A 7281-nucleotide genomic window follows, 5' to 3' on the forward strand; every position below is an offset into this window, starting at 1 on the left:
TCGCGAAGCGTCCGGAAAAACCGGAACGCTAGCGTCTCCGGTGCGATAAACCCGAGATAAGGAGCACATGAGGCTCTTTGCACCGCCACCAAGCAACGCAGAAATCAGGCTACCAATATCCCTTTACGTAATGATTTATTTACTCGTTTATTCTTCCACTAAATAATTCGTTTATTTCTCGTAGCCTGGTTTTGACATAGTGCGAAGGGTCAAGGCTTCTGTATCCTTCTTGAGAGGGGATCCACCAAACAAACATTTCTGAGTGTTAACAAGCGACATGACGACCACAGGCAGAATTCCTCAAAACCAGATTCTTATCGCAATGGTGCCGCAAGTACGAAATAGTAATTCTTTAGCATAGGAGGGAAGACAGGCGCGATCCATACTATGACGCAGGTAATTCAGCAATTATGTACAAAGGAGAAATAATACAAACGAACACTCATGGTAAAGCAGTTCAAATTGATAATTAGACGTCTCGTTTAGCCTTGAAAAGGTTTTACATACGGCAAAAAAAAAGAAATAGCACCGACAAAATCGGCATAAATGAACAGTACTTATTTGCACAAGATAAGAAAAAGAAGCAGGCGCTAGAAATCTCTGCTAAAAGTTACAAAAAAGTGTTAACAGGGACGTATATACGTTAACAGTCCAGTTGAGTCAAATTTTCTCCAACAGGTACAAGGCACCCGATGTCTACGAAATGTCCGCGAAAGGAATACAAGTTAGCCAGAAAAGCAAATACATATTGATCACCGTGCTAGAGATTACCGTCGAAATTTGAATGACCGCAACAGCTGTGAAGCTTTTTGGGAGAAAGCGATCACTTTCACTCGAATCCCATTTTTTAACAATGGAACGGGCCCATCGCGGAAACACGGGATGTATTGTGGCAAACATCATTTAATGCATGTAGCCGATTTACCTGCAAGGATGGTGACGGTAATTTTTTTTTTCAATCGTCATCCTAATGCTTATGTGATGACGTAAAAGAGGGCTATGCTGTAGCGTCTGCTGCATTGGCCTTACTCCTTCTGCCCTCTGCCCGCTTCATCGTCTTCCTGATGCATGCTCCTGAATTTACCTTCGGAACGGCCGCGTACATTTTAGATAGTTTGAACCACAGATAATATAGACCAAAAGAAGGATGTACTGTGAAGCAATTTATTTTTCGCCAGAAATGTAACGCCTCTTAGTAAGAGGTTGGGCTGAATAAGAGCTTACTGAACAAAGGAGTGGGCGGCACAAAATGTAAAGGAGTAGCGAGTTCAATGCCATCATAATGTTCTAATTAACACGTAATAGCCCTAATTCTCGAAAAGAAGCAGTCTACATGAACATGGTGTTGGACTGCAGAGCACGAGGTCGCGGGATCGAATCCCGGCCATGGCGGCCGCATTTCGATGGGTGAGGGATGCGAAAACACCACTGTACTTATATTTAGGTGCACGTTTAAGAACCCCAGGTGGTCGAAATTTCCGGAGTCCTCCACTACGGCGTGCCTCATAATCAGAAAGTGGTTTTTGCACGTAAAACCCCATAATTTAATTTTTACATGAACTTGTGAAAGCTACTCCCATTGCGCACTTCCCATATTGATTTTTTGCTTACAAAGAAGGGTTCGTTCAGCACTATACAGTACGGTGGAGGTATAGTAGAACGAAGGCAACGCTATCGCTGTCAAGACGGTCTTCTTTCAACTGGGTGGGCCACATGCCCACGGCACTTGCGTTATTACTCGTCACCCCGAAACTCAACATTTCACATTATGTAGTGGAAGTTCTCGGGTTTCCAGGAAGCAGCATTCTGCGTACGCATAAGTGAATGCTAAATGTCTAAAGCCTCCCCTAAAGCAGGGCATCCTTTTCTGTTTCATCATCATCAACATCATCAGCCTAGTTACGCCCACTGCAGGGCAAAGGCCTCTCCCATACTTGTCCAACTACCCCGGTCATGTACTAATTGTGGCCATGTTGTCCCTGCAAACGTCTTAATGTCATCCGCCCACCTAACTTTCTGCCGCCCCCTGCTACGCTTCCCTTCCCTTGGAATCCAGTCCGTAACTCTTAGTGACCATCGATTATCTTCCCTCCTCATTACATGTCCGGCCCATGCCCATTTCTTTTTCTTGATTTCAACTAAGATGTCATTTACCCGCGTTTGTTGCCTCACCCAATCTGCTCTTTTCTTATCCCTTAACGTTACACCCATCATTCTTCTTTCCATAGCTCGTTGCGTCGTCCTAAATTTCAGCAGGACCCTTTTCGTAAGCCTCCAGGTTTCTGCCCCATATGTGAGTACTGGTAACACACAGCTGTTGTACACTTTCCTTTTGAGGGATAGTGGCAACCTGCTGTTCATGATTTGAGAATGCCTGCCAAACGCACCCCAACCCATTCTTATTCTTCTGGTTATTTCAGTCTCATGATCCGGATCCGTGGTCACTACCTGCCCTAAGTAGATGTATTCCCTTACCACTTCCAGTGCTTCGCTACCTATCGTGAACTGCTGTTCTCTTCCGAGACTGTTAAACAATACTTTAGTTTTCTGCAGATTAATTTTCAGACCCACCCTTCTGCTTTGCCTCTCCAGGTCAGTGAGCATGCATTGCAATTGATCTCCTGAGTTACTAAGCAAGGCAATATCATCAGCGAATCGCAAGTTGCTAAGGTATTCTCCATCAACTTTTATCCCCAATTCTTCCCACTCCAGGCCTCTGAATACCTCCTGTAAACATGCTGTGAATAGCATTGGAGATATCGTATCTCCCTGTCTGACGCCTTTCTTTATAGGGATTTTGTTGCTTTCTTTGTGGAGGACTACGGTGGCTGTGGAGCCGCTATAGATATCTTCCAGTATTTTTACATATGGCTCATCTACACCCTGATTCCGTAATGCCTCCATGACTGCTGAGGTTTCGACTGAATCAAACGCTTTCTCGTAATCAATGAAAGCTATATATAAGGGTTGGTTATATTCTGCACATTTCTCTATCACTTGATTGATAGTGTGAATATGGTCTATTGTTGAGTAGCCTTTACGGAATCCTGCCTGGTCCTTTGGTTGACAGAAGTCTAAGGTGTTCCTGATTCTATTTGCGATTACCTTAGTAAATACTTTGTAGGCAACGGACAGTAAGCTGATCGGTCTATAATTTTTCAAGTCTTTGGCGTCCCCTTTCTTATGAATTAGGATTATGTTAGCGTTCTTCCAAGATTCCGGTACGCTCGAGGTTATGAGGCATTGCGTATACAGGGTGGCCAGTTTCTCTAGAACAATCTGACCACCATCCTTCAACAAATCTGCTGTTACCTGATCCTCCCCAGCTGCCTTCCCCCTTTGCATAGCTCCTAAGGCTTTCTTTACTTCTTCTGGCGTTACCTGTGGGATTTCGAATTCCTCTAGGCTATTCTCTCTTCCACTATCGTCGTGGGTGCCACTGGTACTGTATAAATCTCTATAGAACTCCTCAGCCACTTGAACTATCTCATCCATATTAGTAACGATATTGCCGGCTTTGTCTCTTAACGCACACATCTGATTCTTACCTATTCCTAGTTTCTTCTTCACTGTTTTTAGGCTTCCTCCGTTCCTGAGAGCCTGTTCAATTCTATCCATATTATAGTTCCTGATGTCCGCTGTCTTACACTTGTTGATTAAATTAGAAAGTTCCGCCAGTTCTATTCTAGCTGTAGGATTAGAGGCTTTCATACATTGGCGTTTCTTGATCAGATCTTTCGTCTCCTGCGATAGCTTACTGGTTTCCTGTCTAACGGCGTTACCACCGACTTCTATTGCGCACTCCTTAATGATGCCCATGAGATTGTCGTTCATTGCTTCAACACTAAGGTCCTCTTCCTGAGTTAAAGCCGAATACCTGTTCTGTAGTTTGATCCGGAATTCCTCTAGTTTCCCTCTTACCGCTAACTCATTGATTGGCTTCTTGTGTACCAGTTTCTTTCGTTCCCTCCTCAAGTCTAGGCTAATTCGAGTTCTTACCATCCTGTGGTCACTGCATCGTACCTTGCCGAGCACGTCTACATCTTGAATGATGCCAGGGTTCGCGCAGAGTATGAAGTCGATTTCATTTCTAGTCTCACCATTCGGGCTCCTCCACGTCCACTTTCGACTAACCCGCTTGCGGAAAAAGGTATTCATTATCCGCATATTATTCTGTTCTGCAAACTCTACTAATAATTCTCCTCTGCTATTCCTAGAGCCTATGCCATATTCCCCCACTGACTTGTCTCCAGCCTGCTTCTTGCCTACCCTGGCATTGAAGTCGCCCATCAGTATAGTGTATTTTGTTTTGACTTTACCCATCTACGTCTTCATAAAAGCTTTCGACTTCCTGGTCATCATGACTAGATGTAGGAGCGTAGACCTGTACAACCTTCATTTTGTACCTCTTATTAAGTTTCACAACAAGACATGCCACCCTCTCGTTAATGCTTTAGAATTCCTGTATGTTACCAGCTATTTCCTTATTAATCAGGAATCCGACTCCTAGTTCTCGTCTCTCCGCTAAGCCCCGGTAACACAGTACATGCCCGCTTTTTAGCACTGTATATGCTTCTTTTGTCCTCCTAACCTCACTGAGCCCTATTATATCCCATTTACTACCCTTTAATTCCTCCAATAACACTGCTAGACTCGCCTCACTAGATAGCGTTCTAACGTTAAACGTTGCCAGGTTCAGATTCCAATGGCGGCCTGTCCGGAGCCAGGTATTCTTAGCACCCTCTGCAGCGTCACAGATCTGACCGCCGCCGTGGTCAGTTGCTTCGCGGCTGCTGGGGACTGAGGGCCGGGGTTCGATTGTTGTATTCATATAGGAGGTTGTGGCCAAGTACTGCACCAGGGTGGCCAATCCTGCTCTGGTGAGAGAGTGCGTTACCGGTTCTGGTCACCGGGATCAGGCCGCACTCCAGGCCTGTTTGTGCAATTTTCTCAACACACGGTTTTTTTTTTTTATTTTCCGGTGGAGAATTGCGCGGCACCGGGATTTGGATCACGGTCCTCTTGCACTGGAGACGGATACTCTACCGTCCCCGTAGGAGTTAAATTAAAAATTAATTTATGGGGTTTTACGTGACAAAACCAGTTTCTGATTATGCACGCCGTAGTGGAGGACTCCGAAAATTTCGACCACCTGGGGTTCTTTAACGTGCACCTAATTCTAAGTACACGGGTGTTTTCGCATTTCGCCCCCATCGAAATGCGGCCGCCGTGGTCGGGGTCCGATCCCGCGACCTCGTGCTCAGCAGTCTAACACCATAACCACTGAGCAACCACGGCGGGTCCCGCAGGAGTTGTACGCCTCATTTAACCTACAGTGGTGCCCTATTTGATCAGTCAAGGTGGACCAATCTGAGCTCGGTTATACCGCATGGATGGCACTCGGCTAGAGAACCTGGTATTTATGACCTGCACATGTGAGGCCATACATATTTGAATATATATATCTTTCTTTCTTTTTTTTTTTAGGAGTGTTCCCGTACAGTGATAAAATAAAGGAAAAGACATTAAAAGAAAGAAAAAAAAGAAAGAAAAGGGGGCGAAAAAAAGAAGGAACATAACAGGTGATTTCAACTCGTGACCCTTCGATGTTGCCCGGAAAGATAGCTCAGTTGGTTGGTTCGTCAGGCCCAAGGCTACTTTCAAGCGCCACAGCTCCTGCTCCGAGCCTCACACTTACGTGGAAAGAGACTCATGTTGTCCGCGATAGTCGGTTCCGAGTGGTTGGAAGGCATACTTTCTAGGAAAAATGGCCGCTCGAGGAGAAGAGCGAACTCGAGCGGCTTTAGAGGCTAGGAAAACTGCCTTAAAATATTTAGACTTGAGGGAAAGCTTCGTTAACAAACTATAACACGGCAATCAGCACTCGAATACGACGAGAGAAATTACTGAGACGTAGAAAATTCCCTTGAAAAAAAATCTGGTTTGCGAGACAAATGCTTGTATGAATTGAACCTCTTAAAAGATGAGGGGGGAAATATGCGCTCACCGAGAGGGCATCGTCTGCACGAGACGACCACAAGACACCTTACAGAGATGTGGAGAGCTTCGCGGCCGGAACGAAGCCTCTTCTCTCCGCCGGCCAAGAGGGGAAAACGCGCTTTCCGATCGCTCAAGGTTGCGCGGACAAAGCATAACTCTAGCGTCTAGGAAAAGCTTAACCAGGTGCGATGGCGGCACGCATAGCGTGGGAAGCTAGCCGCCAGAATAACTATACCAAGGACTGCTGCTGACGAGGGCGAAATACCTTCGTGTAATTATAATAACCCTAATAGGACTACTTTCGAAAGAAAAAAAGGAAACGGCCCAGAGGGCTATACTACGAGAGCTATGACTGATAGTTTTCTATATATATATATATATATATATATATATATATTCATCTCATCTATGGGATCGCATGCGCGCGCTGTTGCTTTGTCTCTGCGTGTAGTAGTTAAGAGAGCCAGTTTAAGGGCGGAGAAGAAGAAAGGAAAGAAAAGCAAAAACTGCAGCGCCGTGGTTTTAAAGCGCACCCGTGGTAGAGAAACGGAATGCGATATAAGCGTGCGTAGCCATGATACGCACACGACAAACTGCCTTAAAATATTTAGACTTGAGGGAAAGCTTCGGTAACAAACGATAGCACAGCAATCAGCACTCGAATATAATTATAACCCTAATAATAATTGTAAATAGTCATCTCATCTATGGTATCTAATGCGCGCGCTGTTGCTTTGTCTCTGCGTGTAGTAGTTGAGAGAGCCAGTTTAAGGGCGGAGAAGAAGGAAGAAAAGGAAAGTCTCTGAAGCAAAATTACAGCGCCGTGGTTTTAAAGCGCACCCGTGGTAGAGAAACGGAAGGCGATATAAGCGTGCGTGGCCATGATACGCACACGACAAACTGCCTTAAAATATTTAGACTTGAGGGAAAGCTTCGTTAGCAAACGATATCACGGCAATCAGCACTCGAATATAATTATAACCCTAATAATAATTGTAAATAGTCATCTCATCTATGGGATCTAATGCGCGCGCTGTTGCTTTGTCTCTGCGTGTAGTAGTTGAGAGAGCCAGTTTAAGGGCGGAGAAGCGGGGAGGAAAGGAAAGTCTCTGAAGCAAACTTGCAGCGCCGTGGTTTTCTGTTTGGGCACTGTTTATTGCGAACGAAGTATGTGCTGCTAAGCATATTCATGGAAATATTCTTGCCTGCAGGTGGCGCCGGCCACTCAATTGATGCGGTAATTATTCTCAAAACGACGATCATTGTCGCAGCGACGAAACG

Source organism: Dermacentor andersoni, chromosome 3, assembly GCF_023375885.2.
Source record: "Dermacentor andersoni chromosome 3, qqDerAnde1_hic_scaffold, whole genome shotgun sequence".
Taxonomy (NCBI): domain Eukaryota; kingdom Metazoa; phylum Arthropoda; class Arachnida; order Ixodida; family Ixodidae; genus Dermacentor; species Dermacentor andersoni.